Genomic DNA, 15,259 nt, shown 5'->3' on the forward strand with positions numbered 1-15,259 from the left:
CGACTGGAAACAGTTCGTCGTGTCACCGTGGTCTAAATTACTGCTGCCGGCCGGTGTGGCCGAGAGGTCCTAGGCGCTTCAGTCTGGAACCACGCGACCGCTACGGTCGAAGGTTCGAATCCTGCCTCGGGCACGGATGTGTGTGATGTCCTTACGTTTAAATAGTTCTAAGTTCTAGGGGACTGATGACCACAGATGTTAAGTCCCATAGAGCTCAGAGCCATTTGAACCATTTTAAATTACTGCTGCACTTGCAGTACGACGTGTGCCGGATCCATACCTCGAGCACGATGGTCTTCCCTCTCAGCAGTGCCACGTGTCCCTCCGGAGCGCGGTCTTCTTGCGACCGTACATTTTCGTGACCACCGCTGCCAGCAATCATGTACAGTGGCTACATTCCTGCCAAGTATTTCTGCAATGTCGCAGAAGGAACATCCAGCTTCTCATAGACATATTACGCGACCTTTCTCAAACTCAGTGAGGTGTTGAAAATGGTCTCTTTGTCGCCTTAATGGCATTCTTGACTGACATCAACTCAACACGTCTGATCCCAAAGGTAACTAAGGCTCACGTCCGTTACAGCGTATATTTAAAGTAAACCTGATTGCGTCCACATACTGGCGCCAGTAGCGCCACTCTTATGCAATTGGTGCGAAATTTCAATACACATCATCTTTCAGATGTAGAAACATGCCTACCAACTTTCGTTTATGTCACACAACTGCTTCTTGGTGTTGCGATATTTTTTTCCGTCAGTGTATTTGGGATTAAATGACAGCACCAGTTGAAATTTTATTTTTGATTACCACTGCCAGCTAACAATCACAAAGGCCAATTTCCAGTTGTTAGAAGTAAGTCGTCTTGGGAGTATAAAGACACTATGTGGTTTTTATATTTTTTGACACTGTCGGTCAATACAGGGACGGTTAATGCTGGTTGTCGATGAAGCTGGAATTGTCCGATGACGTCCCATATGAGCTCGATTGAAGAGACACCTGGTGATCAAGCAGGTCAAGGCAACATGTTGAAACTCTGTGGAGCGGGTTGGGTTACAACAGGAGAGCGTTTTCCTGTCGGACAACTGCTGGAATGCTGCTCGCTAATGGCAGCAACACATGTCGAATCACCAGGCTGACGTAGAAATGTGCAGTCAGGACGCGTCAGATGACCACGAAAGTGCTCCTGCTGTCATACGAACTCCCACCACAGACCGCAACTTCAGGTGTAGGTCCAATGTGTGTATCACGCAGACGGGTTGGTTGCGGGCGTATATTTTTTTATGGGAAAAGCTTTGATGCACATTAGCTTTAGTTTATGCAGAACCAACAGAAGATTAAATTCTCTATTAGGGGATTATGATTTGAGCGGCGTTTCGTCAGTGTTCACGGCACTTCGTTGGTCTTTCGGCTGTCAACTGCTAGTTTCTGTACAGAGAGCTGTGGCTTGAAAACCAGACTGCGAAAATAGACAATATGGATATACTCAAACGTCTGGAAAAGGCTGCTTTCGCTTCTCCAGAAAGAAATAATAGGGTAGAAAAGTTTGATTCCCTGTTAGAAGATGAGTTAACACCTCAAAAACGGTAAAAATACAGAAACCTCGCCAAAGCCCAGAAGTGGACAAATAATACGATGGGTACAATCAATGTCCCACAGTGGACGGCATATTGTCGCCACTAACACGTGAATATGAGCACTGCAAAAGCAGAAATAAAACTGCATAAATTGCTGCCAGTATGTCTGTCTTACAAAGTGAAAGAATTCTCTGAAACTCCCTCACAAATAATAGAGCGGTCTGCAACATGTCTTTGTATTACAACAATTATAGATTTGTTCTGATCATTAAATTATTATGCTATAAAATATGAGTTGTAAACTGTGGATTACTTTTTGTTAGCATTTCTATCAAACAAATGCAAAATAAGAACTTTCTTGTGTTCTTTATTCATACTCGTAATATCAAAACTGGTGCAGCAGTCAGAGCACAATTATGCTCAAATAAAACCTCACTTTTACGATCGTTTATTGCTTTTCCCATCATACTTTTAGTGAAAGAATGATTTTACTACTTTTTTCACCATCTGATATTCCAATATATTTAGAAAAAAACTGTTCAGGGATAGAACGCCGAGCTTTTCTACAGGTACCCAGTCAGCCACAGAGAAAACGTAGCCCAACAGCCGTTTCTACGGGCCTTTTCAGATGAGAACTACGGGAAGTAGTTGTAGGGCCCACAAACACTTTAACAAGTAAAGTGTGTTTCTTTACCAACAGCACAGTACCTGCTACTACACCACTAACGTAAGGCATGTGTTTTCTTTTGTTTTTGCTGTCAAATGAACTACTAAGTTCTGTGCACAAAAAATTTCATCATAGTTACTTTCAAAGCAGTCGGTTATACGACCATTATGATCGTCTTTTAGATGTTGCAGTTCCTCTTATTTCCGTGTTTGCTACGAAAAAACTGGAGAGGAATTCCGCCTTATGCAAGACGACATTTTATGGTTTTGTTTTACCGATCATATGGGCTGAACAGAAAAGCAGACCTTACGCGAGAGAATTTAAATGGGCGTTCGTTTGTTGCCTTCCAAATCAACACACAAAGGCATCTGTCTACAAAATTACAGACAACAGAAGTAAATTAGGAAACAGTTGCTCGCGGAACTGTTTGCAAAGAAAAACCAGTAAATACGAAGCTTACAGAGGTTTCTGTGCCCCCTCTCAATGCAAAATGCTACTCGAAACAGAAGCGTTATTTCTGTACCACGACTGATAATTCTTCCTGGTTGGCGCCGCTTGATTAGTTGCTGGCGTATTCAGCGCTAGTCCAATAGGAACACGCCGGGAATAGCGGACATAATTACGACTCGTCCCATTGGTTCCGCCACCAAATCGGTGCGCGTACTGCCAGACCATTACCCTCAGTGAATAGCTCTAGAATATAGGATGCACAAAAAGGTATGGCCAAATTTTCAGGAAACATTTCGCACACATAGAGGAACAGAATGTGTTATATGGACATGGGTGTGGGAACATGTTACAGCTCATTTTCTACTTCTCTTCATAATCACATTAATCATGGGAACACATAGAAACAGAACGTAACTGCATTGCTATAAACGTTTTCGCGCATGAAATGTTCAAATACCCTCATGGTTACATTTGGTTAGAATGTCCAGTAGGTTGTAATTCTTAGGCTACTCACCAGTGTTTGTTGTTCCAATTGAACGAAGATAAAGCTGACATGTGCTTCATTTCATTGCTTGTGTTGACATGTGACGAACTTCATTCCTGTACTAGCATCAGGCACGTAGCATGTACTGTTTAGCGTTTATCAAGGACTACGTGCAACTGAAGTGTACTCAAATGTAAAGTTGGCAGATGCCCATTTGCTGTACGGATTAGCAGCTAAACTCTTGTATCAGGAGAGATGTTGAGAACGCCAGTGCCCGACAGCAGGACATTTAAGCAATTGATCGTCGTGTTGGACGTTTAAGCCTACTACTTGAAACTGGTGAAGGCCTAAAAGGACGATGACACCTCAATTGGAGGAGAAACTTCATTGTGCAGTGGACGACAGCCATAGTGTCAGCGTGGGACAATTAGCTGGGACAAGTAATGTTGACAGTACCAGTATCTGAAGAGTGATGTGCCGGCCGTTGTGACCGAGCGGTTCTAGGCGCTTCAGTCCAGAACCGCGCTGCTGCTACGGTCGCAAGTTCGAATAGTGCCTCGAGCATGGATGTGTGATGTCCTTAGGATAGTTAGGTTTAAGTAGTTCTAAATCTAGGGGACTGATGACCTTAGATGTTAAGTCCCATATTGCTCAGAGCCATTTGAACCATTTTTGAAGAATGATGTACGTGAATCTGCTGTTTTTGTACCTTGTACAGCGTATGCAGGCACTAATAGCAGCTGATTTTCGTACAGTAGTAGACTTCTGCGAATAGTTCATTCAACAATGTTTTAACCCTCACCTTAGCGTAAAAAAAAAAGGTTCACATGGCTCTGAGCACTTTGGGACTTAACATCTGAGGTCATCAGTCCCCTAGAACTTAGAACTACTTAAACCTAACTAACCTAAGGACATCAGACACATCCATGTCCGAGGCAGGATTCGAACCTGCGACCGTAGCGGTCGCGCGGTTCCAGACTGAAGTACCTAGAATCGCTCGGCCACCCCGGCCGGCCCTTAGCGTAAAGTTCACGTAGGAGGCTTCGTTTCAAACTACGTGATTAAGGTCTTGAACAGTTGTAGAAACTGAAGTTTAACACGGAAAAGGCATTTCCACACCTGTGTCCATATTATTCACTTTCTTACTCTACGTATGACGAATGATTTCTGGAAGTTTAGCCATCCATTTTTGTTACATCCTGCAGTAACACACGTCGTCTCCCTCAGACAAACAAGTTCAGAGGATAGGAATATGTGGAGAACGGTAAAAAAATAAAATTGGCCCTGAAAATATTTATGAGACTATTGCGGAGTTTACCCTTGTTAATGAACAGGAGAACTGCCCATCACATAAAATGTTGGAAACTTATTTCCATACACTAATCGGTTGCTGTCAAATATCTGCGCATGCGCATGTCCCCCATGCTCTTCCCCGAGTACTTGGCTGTGTCGCTACGTTAGAGTGAGTGAGAGTTGCTGACGTGTTTTACGATACCAGTTGAATGCAACACAAAGTGGTGCTCACGATAAAACAGCGCGTGTTCGTTGTCGAGTGTTACGGGAAGCACAATTCGCGGGAATCGCGTGCGGAACTGTTTGCGTAAGAGCTTGAGACAGAAACTGTTTTGGCAAAACCTCCTGCAAAGTCTGCAATCCAAAACTTAGTGCCAAACTATCCGCGAAAAGGATTATTTAGCGATTAAACAGCGTAACTATTCGAAACGGGTTCGAACACCATAAATCATTGCTCGAGTCTTATTATAAGCATTTTCTGGATCAGCTTTATTTTTTCCATCTTTGTGTTTAGACGACATAGGTAACTACCAGGGTACTAGTGGATACCGTGAAGGACACACATTATAGGAAAATACAGATACTGGAATATATACAGCGTCAACCCAAACTCCAGCCACAAAATTTCGAAGGTTATTTAGGGATATATTCTAACTTTAATACAACATCAACTATTCTTCCATATCGACTGGTATTTCTCTTTTGGAATACGTCATCAGACGTCTCCCTCTTGGAGACCTTCCGTGTACTCTTTCTATCAATCCGCTCGCTTCTCTGCGTTTAACAGTGAAATTCATCTTCCACTCTAAATGTTGATATCTTAGCTCTTATCCTCAGCGAAGCTTGGTTTCATTTCTCTACCAGATGGATCAGTCCTTTCGAGAACCATTTCTTTTTCAATTTCTTCGCATTTTTCCAGCACCAATTTCGCCTTGATTTGTACCTAAGTGATTTGTACCTAAGTGATCGTATTGCTGTATTCCAGTCTTTCCCCTAATTTCTTGTTTACTTCCTTCTTTTGTCGATCAACTGAAGTACTCCTCCTGCTACGCAAGGTTTCTTCGTAGTTATTCTCCATGTGTCTATATTTGTATGTCCATATTCTGTGGTTGCTGTTTTTAAAGTTGTCCATTCCTCTTCAAGTCAACTGCCTAGAGTGGTATTCATCATCTCAATATCTTTAGTCTTAATAGAACTTCTTGGGTACTTCATCATTTCACAGCACTTCAGTACCCCATTTCCTTGTATACACATTCTTCCGTACAAGTCTTTTAAACTTCAGACTACTCTTCCCCATTACTAAATGGTGATATGTGTCTGTATCTGCGGCTGCGTACGCCGTACGAACCAATATCTCACTTCGAAACCTCTGTTTGACCACAATGTAATCCAGCTAGAATCTTCTCGTATCTCCGGACCTTTCAAAGAATGTCTTCTCCTCTTGTGATTTTTGAACAGTGTATACGCTGTCACTAGTTCAAATTTAATGGAGAACTCAGTCTTTATCCTCTCTCATTCCTATGACCAAGCCCATATTCTCCCGTGAATCCTTCCTCTATTCCTTCCGCTACCCGGTGTACCCGGTGTACCCGAGCCGTTCTAGGCGCTTCAGTCTGAAACCGCGCGACCGCTACGGTCGCAGGTTCGAATCCTGCCTCGGGCGTGGATGTGTGTGATGTCCTTAGGTTAGTTAGGTTTAAGTAGTTCTAAGTTCGAGGGGACCGATGACCCCAGATGTTAAGTCCCATAGTGCTCTGAGCCATTTGAACCTTCCCCTACCACCTCGCTCCAAACCCCCACGGTTAGTAAACTAATATTTCCTTTTGTCGTACTGAATTATCCGTTTGACATCCTCCTATACTTTCTAGTCTCTTCATATTATTCTTGTGATGTGTGCGTGCGCACCTGAACTACTGTTGTTGGGGCTGGTTTCCTGCCGATTCTGATGAGAACAACCGTATCACCGACCTGTTCGCTGTAACTGACTCTGTGCCCTAATTTCCTACTCTTAACAAATTTTTCTCCAGTTTTATCATTTTCTCCTACTGTTGACATTGCCCTACATTTATGTGATCCGAAACAGCTATCTTCTTTCCATTTCACTTCACTGATCCACACTATTTCTAAATTGAGCCTTTCCATTTCTCTTTTCAGATTTTATAGCTTCCCTCTCACGTTTAATCTTCTGACAATCCAATCTTTTCCTCGAGTTCCCCCCCCCCTCCCCCCCCCCCCCCCCTTGGCAGTCGGCACCCGAATATACTAATGGGAGAATAAATTTGGTATTTTTTGTCAATGGAGAGACCATCAAGACATTTTTTCAATTACAGACCGGATGTCCGATGAATAGGCATTCCGTGTCTTCAGTCCAGTGGCCTCCATTGCCTTCTGCATCGTAATGTTATTGATCATTGCTCTCTTTTCCGCCTCTTAAGTGCAGCTTGCGCCTAGGGCAAGTAGGTGCACCGAACCTCTGTCACTAGCCACCGTAAGAAAAAAAAATGGCCGCCTCAGATAAAGGTGGGCTGTTGTTGACAGCTCTGGAGAGTTTTCTGTGAGTTAGGTCAGTTACCGGTGGAGTAAAAGGAGCAACAGTTTCAGTTCAGTATGGTGGTAACATTGATTACACCGTGTTTAAGTAGACCAATATGTTTTCGCTTTGCGGTGAATGGTAACAAACCAACATTGCGCAAAATTTCCTCTATTCTTCAATCATTCCAAATCACTTAAATCAACCATGCGGCACGGTGGCATGTCAATGTACGCTACTGGCCATTAAAATTGCTACACCAAGAAGAGCTGCAGATGATAAACGGGTATTCATTGGACAAATATATTATACTAGAACTGACATGTGATTACATTTTCAGCAATTTGGGTGCATAGATCCTAAGAAATCAGTACCCACAACAACAACCTCTTGTCATACTAACGGCCTTGATACTCCTGGATACTAAGTCAAACAGAGCTTACATGGCGTGTACAGGTACAGCTGCCCATGCAGCTTCAACGCGATACCACAGTTCATCAGGAGTAGTGACTGGCGTATTGTGACGAGCCAGTTGCCCGCCACCATTGACCAGACGTTTTCAGTTGATGAGAGATCTGGAGAATGTGATAGCCAGGGCAGCAGTCGAATATTTTCTGTATCCAGGAAGGCCCGTACAGGACCTGCAATATGCGGGCGCGCGTTATCCTGCTGAAACGTAGGGTTTCGCAGGGATCGAATGAAGGGTAAAGACACGCGTCGTAACACATCTGAAATGTAACGTCCACTGTTCAAAGTACCGTCAATGCGAACAAGAGGTGAGGAGACGTGTAACCAATAGCACCCCATACCATCACGGCGGGTGATACGTCAGTATGGCGATGACGAATACACGCTTCCAATGTGCGTTCACCACGATGTCGCCAAACACGGATGCGACCATCATGATGCTGTAAACAGAAACTGGATTCATACGAAAAAATGGCGTTTTACCATTCGTGCACCCAGGTTCGTCGTTGAGTACACCATCGCAGGCTCTCCTGTCTGTGATGCAGCGTCAAGGGTAACCGCAGCCATGGTCTCCGAGCTGATAGTCCATGCTGCTATAAACGTCATCGAACTGTTCGTGCAGATGGTTGTTGTCTTGCAAACGTCCCCATCTGTTGACTCAGGGATCGAGACGTGGCTGCACGATCCGTTACAGCCATGCGGATAAGATGCCTGTCATCTCCACTGCTAGTGATACGAGGCCGTTGGGATCCCGTACGGCCTTCCGTGTTAACCTCCTGAACCCACCGATTCCATATTCTGCTAACAGTCATGGGATCTCGACCAACGCGAGCAGCAATGTCGCGATACGATAAACCGTAATCGCGATAGGCTGCAATCCGACCTTTATCAAAGTCGGAAACGTGATGGTACGCATTTCTCCTCCTTACACGAGGCATCACAACAACGTTTCATCTGGCAACGCCGGTCAAATAATGAGAAATCGGTTGGAAACTTTCCTCATGTCAGCACGTTGTAGGTGTCGCCACCGGCGCCAACCTTGTGCACATGCTCTGAAAAGCTAATCATTTGCCTATCAGAGCATGTTTTTCCTGTCGTTTAAATTTCGCGTCTGTAGCACATCATCTTCGTGGTGTAGCACTTTTAAAGGCCAGTAGTGTAACTTGGTACACGTACGCTCCAGGACAGGGTTCGTAAACGATCAAAACTGCTATTCTCTGTGACAGGTATAGCGGCCACCAGAGAGTATTAATGTTGTTCGTACTTAGCTGTGCTACCAGGCCTGGTAGGGTATACAACGGGCATGAACAGCGTAGCATGTCGACGGATCATTGTCAAGGAGACGGAGATGACAAATACTCGTGCCACACGGTGCTGTCAGCACCTGGCAGAGTTTCACAGTGGACTTAGCTTGGGTCTCCTTGTGGCCGGACGGTTGAATCGTGCAATATCCAAATTTCTGGGGCATACGGGATTGACAGTGGTCCGATGTTAGACTGCATGCGAACGTGAGGGCAGGCATATTCGTCGTCAACGTTTCAGTCAACTACGTTTGGCTCTGAGCACTATGGGACTTAAAATCTGTGGTCATCAGTCCCCCAGAACTTAGAACTACTTAAACCTAACTAACCTAAGGACGTCACACACATCCATGCCGGACGCAGGATTCGAACCTGCGACCGTAGCAGCAGCGCGGTTCCAGACTGAAGCGCCTAGAACCGCACGGCCACACCGGCCGACTCAATTACGTTTGACCACAACAATGGAGGACCACCGCATTGTGCACTAAGGATGTCGTAACCCCTTCACAGCCGAGGACAAGTAAAGAACTCAGTGAAACATTCTGCGTCATCCTGCAGCATCGGTCGTGGACTAGCAGCTGGCAGAGTAGAAAATTAACGCCCCACGAGCACGCGGCCATTAATGCCACAAAACAAATCTCGGTATGGTGCCGTCACCACAAAGTATGGACTGTTGATGAACGGCGTCGCATTGTGTTCAGCGATGAACTGCGTTTGTGTACTACAACGAACTACCATCGTCGGTATGTCACGGCTGGTAGTAATTGAGGGAACTCTGACATGGTAGAACTACGCTAAGCGTGTGAATTCCTAAGGGACCAAACTGCTGAGGTCATTGGTCCCTAGACATACTACTTAAACTAACTTATGCTAAGAACAACACACACACGCACACACTGACACACATGCCCGAGGGAGGACTCGAATCTCCGGCTGGAAGGACCGCGCAAAGTACTAGGTTACTGGCATCCTGCGTCTCATCTGACAGTTCTCTAGTGCCATTTTTCAACAGGAAGAAGCTCGTCCACACATGGCATGTCTCTCTATGAACTGTCTGCGTAATGTTGAGGTTTTCCCATGACCAGCAAGCTCCCCAGATCTGTCTCCGATAGAACACGTGTGGGACGAAATTGTTCAAATGTGTGTGGAATCTTATGGGACATAACTGCTAAGGTCATCAGACCCTAAGCTGACACACTACTTAACCTAAATTATCCTAATGACAAACACACACACCCATGCCCGTGTGAGGACTCGAACCTCCGCCAGGACCAGCCGCGTGTGGTACCAAATCGGACGTCAACTCCGTCCCAATGTCAATATGCCTGGTATCAAGGACCAGTTACAACAGTCGTGAGAGACTGTACGACGGCTTCGTGACACCATCACCAACCAGTTCATGCATCCAGGCAAGGGGGTTCAACGCCTTGCTGGTAAGTGGACTCGTACTGCCAAATTCTTCGTAAATTTGAGTCGATCTCGTAGACACTGAAATAACATCACATAACCTCTCAACCCGTATGCTTGTTTCCCCGTCCCGTTCTATTTCACTTCTTTTCTTATTTGGTGTATATCCACAGGAGTTATGAATCTGAGAATCCACTGATGCAGATTCGCCTTTTAGGTCAAAACAACGAGGCACTGGTAGATCACAAGGTGCAGCGTTCGTGGTCGGATCTTCCTTAATTGCTGCGAAACAAAGGCCGCTGCCGGTTGAGTCAACAACGCTCGCTAATTTCATTTTGCACAGGACGCCTGAGTGTGGCACAAGAAGGGACCGAACGACGCTAAACATCGGGCTGCAGCAGGCTGCAAGTAACGCGACAGTGCGCTTCCTGGAAGAGCGTTTACAAGTCTCGCGTGGCTGGAGCGCGCTCGCGAGGCGAGCCAGTCCAAATTGACATGAGTTCTGGGAAGGGCGACATTGCCCTTCGGCACACTTTCTTACGGCGCCACGAAAGTCGCTATCAGCGGCGAGGCTCTTCAGCGAACTGCAATCGACGGAAAGTAGTTCCGTGAACTCTAGAGAATGATGCGTTATGGGACAAGCTTTCGTAGAACACGTAATTGCATTTCCCTCTGTTAATTTCAAGGGCAACAATTTCGGAAATAAAAAAAACAGCCGTTTCCGGTCTAAATATTTTCACCTGCGAATAAACGATCTGGTTGATGGTACTGACAGCGGCCTTAGACTGTTTGCGATGATGCTGTAGTCTACAGGAAAGTAGTATCACACGAAAGTTGTGAACAAATCAATGAGGATTTGCAGAAAATAAATGCGTGGTGTAATGACTGGCAGTTATCTCTCAATATTAGTAAGTGTAAACTATTGCGTATAACAAGGCGAGAATCCCCATTAATGTATGAGTACAAAATAAATGACCAGTCTTTGGAGCGGAAACATCAGTCAAGTATCTGGGTGTGACTATTCGAAATGATCTCAAATGGAATGATCAGATTACACAAGCAACGGGTAAGGCGAACTCTAGATTGTGGTTTGTTGGTAGAATCATGAGGCGACGCACTCCTTCAACAAAGGAAATAGTTTACAATACGTTAGTTCGTTCAGTATAGTTCGTCTGTATGGGACCCTTACCAGTTGGGTCTGAGTCAAGAGACTGAGAAGGTCCAAAGAAGAGCGGCAAGATTCGTGGCTGGTACATTTAGCCACCGCGAGAGCGTTACTAATCTCATAGAAAGTTTGAAGTGGAACACACTTGCAGATAGACGACGCGCTAAACAGAAGGGGCTGCTCACTAAATTCCGAAATCCAATCTTCACCGAGGATGTAGAGCATATATTACTACCACCAACTTTCAAATCACGTAATGATCATCATTTAAAGATACGGGAAATAAGAGCTCTTATTGAGGCGTTCAGACAGTCGTTTTTCCCTCATGCGATCCGCGAGTGGAACAGAGGGGGGGAAATATGTCTTTGGCGCGAATTGTGCCCTCCGCCACACACCGCTTGGTGGCTAGCGGAGTATATATGTAGCTGTAGATAAAGTAAGACAGCATTGCGTTGCTTGCTGTGAGACTGTGATCGACAAGTGAGGCCGCTTGTTATCTACGGGTAACACGTGACATCGGCAGGACGGAGCGGGAATGACAGACTCAGATTTGAAGGGAGAATTTTGGGAAAGCGCAGCGCATTTTTACATAGAACCGTATAAGAGAGCAATTGCAACCAGTTCTACTGAACCGTCCTAGCTGTTGCAGGACTTATCAGGTAGGCACTACAGAAAATACGAAACGAATTCGAGGACATGTTGCTAGGATCGTAACAGATAGGTACAGTCGTTATGCAGTTTTATCAGAGGTGTTAGAAGAACGTAAACAGCAATATTTGGAAGATATACGACGTTGTTCAAGTGGGACCCTGTTTTGTTAACTCTGGAAGGCGGTATTCAAAGAAGAGTGAGCGGTATTTCACCTGCCTCCAACGAGATCCCATGTAGGATCGACGACAGTAAGACAAGAAATATTTAAACGGCTATCGAGGCTAATACACTTATTTTCCCTCACTGCATACGCGAATGGAATACGATAAAAACTTCCAAATATCAGTAGGAGTATCCTACGGCACGCACTGTGAAGTGGTTTTTGTAGTACATACGGATTCGCAGTTGAAAAGCTTCTCCTGTCTTCGCAAAGCGAGGGTGTAAGTAATAACGCGCCTATTTTTAGTATGGAGTCTAACGTCAATAGCCTTTAGAGTGTAATGTAGTGTTCCCGTTGACGGTGATGAGGTATAAGGAATAGTGAAAGCTTTTGACAAAAAAACTGCAGTGAGAGTACTCACGCAACTTGAGTCCTATCTTTAGTTATTTGTGCCATCAATTTCTTATCAGCGGAACATTTCCAGATTGGCTAAACATGTGAACGTTAAGCCTCTTTACAAGAAGTGGGATAAAGAGATACCATCAAACTAGCGACCAATTTCACTTTTGCCGCCTTTTTCAAAAATATTTGAAAAGGTTGTGTTCGAGAGTCTCCTCAATCATCTACCTGCAAATAATATATTGTCCAAGTCACAGTTTGAGATTCTTAAGGGTTCTAATACAGAGAAAGCTATTTACACTTACAGTGAGAATGTACTTAATTCATTAGACAATAAGTTAGAGGCTAAAGGCATTTTCAGTGACCTGCCAAAAGCACAGCATTCTCTTAAGTACATTAGAATATTATGGCGTCAACGGCTATGCTGCGAAATGGTTTGAGTCTCGAAACAAAGGGTGACGTTGTGAAATACCTGCGCAGTAATCAAATGGTTCAAATGGTTCTGAGCACTATGGGACTTAACTTCTGAAGTCATCAGTCCCCTAGAACTTAGAACTACTTAAACCTAACTTAACCTAAGGACATCACACACATCCACGCTCGAGGCAGGATTCAAACCTGCGACCGTAGCGGTCGCGGGGTTCCAGACTGTAGCGCCTAGAACCACTCGGCCACTCTGGCCGGCGCGCAGTGATCAGTCAGTCTTCATCTCACTGGGAATTAATAACTTGTGGTGTTCTTCAAGGTTCCACCCTGGGCCAGTTGCTTTTTCTCGTCTGTCGCATTGCCAGATGCTAAGTTTGTTTTGTTTGCAGATGATACGAACATTGCAATAAGTAGCAAGTCAAGTAGTACAGATTTACAAACAGCTGCTAATCAAATTTTAACTGATATTAATAAATGGTTTAAAGCTAATTCACTGTCATTAAACTTTGAAAAAACCCACTATATCCAGTTCAGAGCCTGTGAGAGATTTCCTTCCAGCATGTGTATAACACATGAAGACATGCAGATCGAAGAGGTTGACAGCGTTAAATTCATGGAATTACATCTCCATAATACAAAGTTGGGAAGGACATACCACAGAACTGCTGACGCGCGTAAACAAGTCTTTATTTGCAGTGAGAGTGATGTCAGGTGTAGGAGATATAAATATAAAAAAATCTTGCACACTATGCTTACTTTCATTCCGAGCAAATATTTTTACCATGCTAAAGGATGTAATAAGAATCATTTGTGGTGTAAATTCAAGAACATCATGTAGTAACCTGTTCAAGGAACTTTGTATTCTAACCACTGCTTCTCAGTATATTTATTCCTTAATGAAATTTGTTGCAAGTAATATATCTCTAATTCCAACCAATAGTTAAATACATGGTATCAATACTAGGAATAAGAACACCTACATAAAGACCTAAAATCAGTTGCCTTGGTACAAGAAGGGGTCCAATATTCAGGTACACACAGTTTCAATAAATTGCCAACAACCATTAAAAATTTGGTTTGAGATAAAGCACGGTTTAAACAGAGCTTGAAAGACTTTTTAATAGCCAACTACTTCTACTCTCCAGACGAATATCTTAACAGGGCCTGTTAGGCCAGCTTAAGTAAAAATGCCTTTTAGACTTCAGTTTTGACAGCACTTGATCACAACAGTCAGGATTAGCTATTTTGTATATGATAAATTTATTAAAAAGTTTATAACAATGTTTCATTATGACAGTGTATTAATTTTGTAAATATTAGCAGTTCCAGTTTACTGTAATGTATTCACGTATTTTGACAATCACCTGACAAATTATCAGGGTAGTGAGTATTATATTCAAATGTTTTATGTTTTTTGTGTTATACTTTCAGTCACGTTCCATACCCACGGGAGCCATCTCATTTTTGGGTCTATGGAACGAAAACTGAATCTAATCTCTAAATCTAAGAAACATACAAAAACAGACTGTCAATTATACCTGTACTACCAATCGTGTATGAAGGAGAAACATTTCTAACGTTTTTTTTCCAAAAACGTAGACCGACATGTGCTATAATTTTTTAAACAACAATGTACAGGTTTTCTATTAAAACCGACTGCGACAAACAAAATCCATTGCTGTCCTGTGAAAATATGCAGTTTCGTTTTCTTCCTCGCTGTCGATTTTAACTATGATAGGAAGATATTTAAACTATTAAACAAAGCCTTTCTCTGATATATAATATTTTTCCATGTATACAATTTTAAACAATAAATTTATACACAAAAATGTGCTGTTTTGTTTTCTTCCCTGCAGATGGCTTTATCAAATCACTTTATATTTGTTAAAGTTGGCTTTATGAGTTTTCGGCTTATGATTAGAATACTATCATGCAATCTGAATCGTCCGGTACTTTGCGATGCTACCCGTTCGCAGATTAAAACTATGCGAAATAATGTCATTCGAGCTTCTATCCTTACAAGTCCAGCAACTAGAGAGGTCCCTCTCATATCCCGAATGCAAATGTTATGCAAATAATCCTCACTGATTTATTAACTCATTTAAGCCACTTCAGTTCCCAATCGAGGTTTAATTTCCCGTAACAATAAACAAGGCTCAAATACATTGGAACTGATTTACCATGAGAGGGGTTTTCGCAGGCTATATTTATTATCTGTTGCCGTTTCACAAATTGGTAGATGATAAAACGGGTTCATACTCTTACTACGCAGTATTCAAGAAACG

The 15,259-nt window shown here is 43.5% G+C and overlaps 1 protein-coding gene across 2 annotated transcripts in view; it reads right to left on the reverse strand.

The window, feature by feature from the left end:
- Window positions 1-15,259, reverse strand: part of LOC126094637 (tyrosine-protein phosphatase non-receptor type 9) — a 797,956-nt gene that overhangs the window by 344,812 nt on the left and 437,885 nt on the right. The gene's annotated exons all lie outside the window — the stretch shown is intronic.

Source organism: Schistocerca cancellata, chromosome 8 (assembly GCF_023864275.1).
Source record: "Schistocerca cancellata isolate TAMUIC-IGC-003103 chromosome 8, iqSchCanc2.1, whole genome shotgun sequence".
Lineage (NCBI taxonomy): Eukaryota > Metazoa > Arthropoda > Insecta > Orthoptera > Acrididae > Schistocerca > Schistocerca cancellata.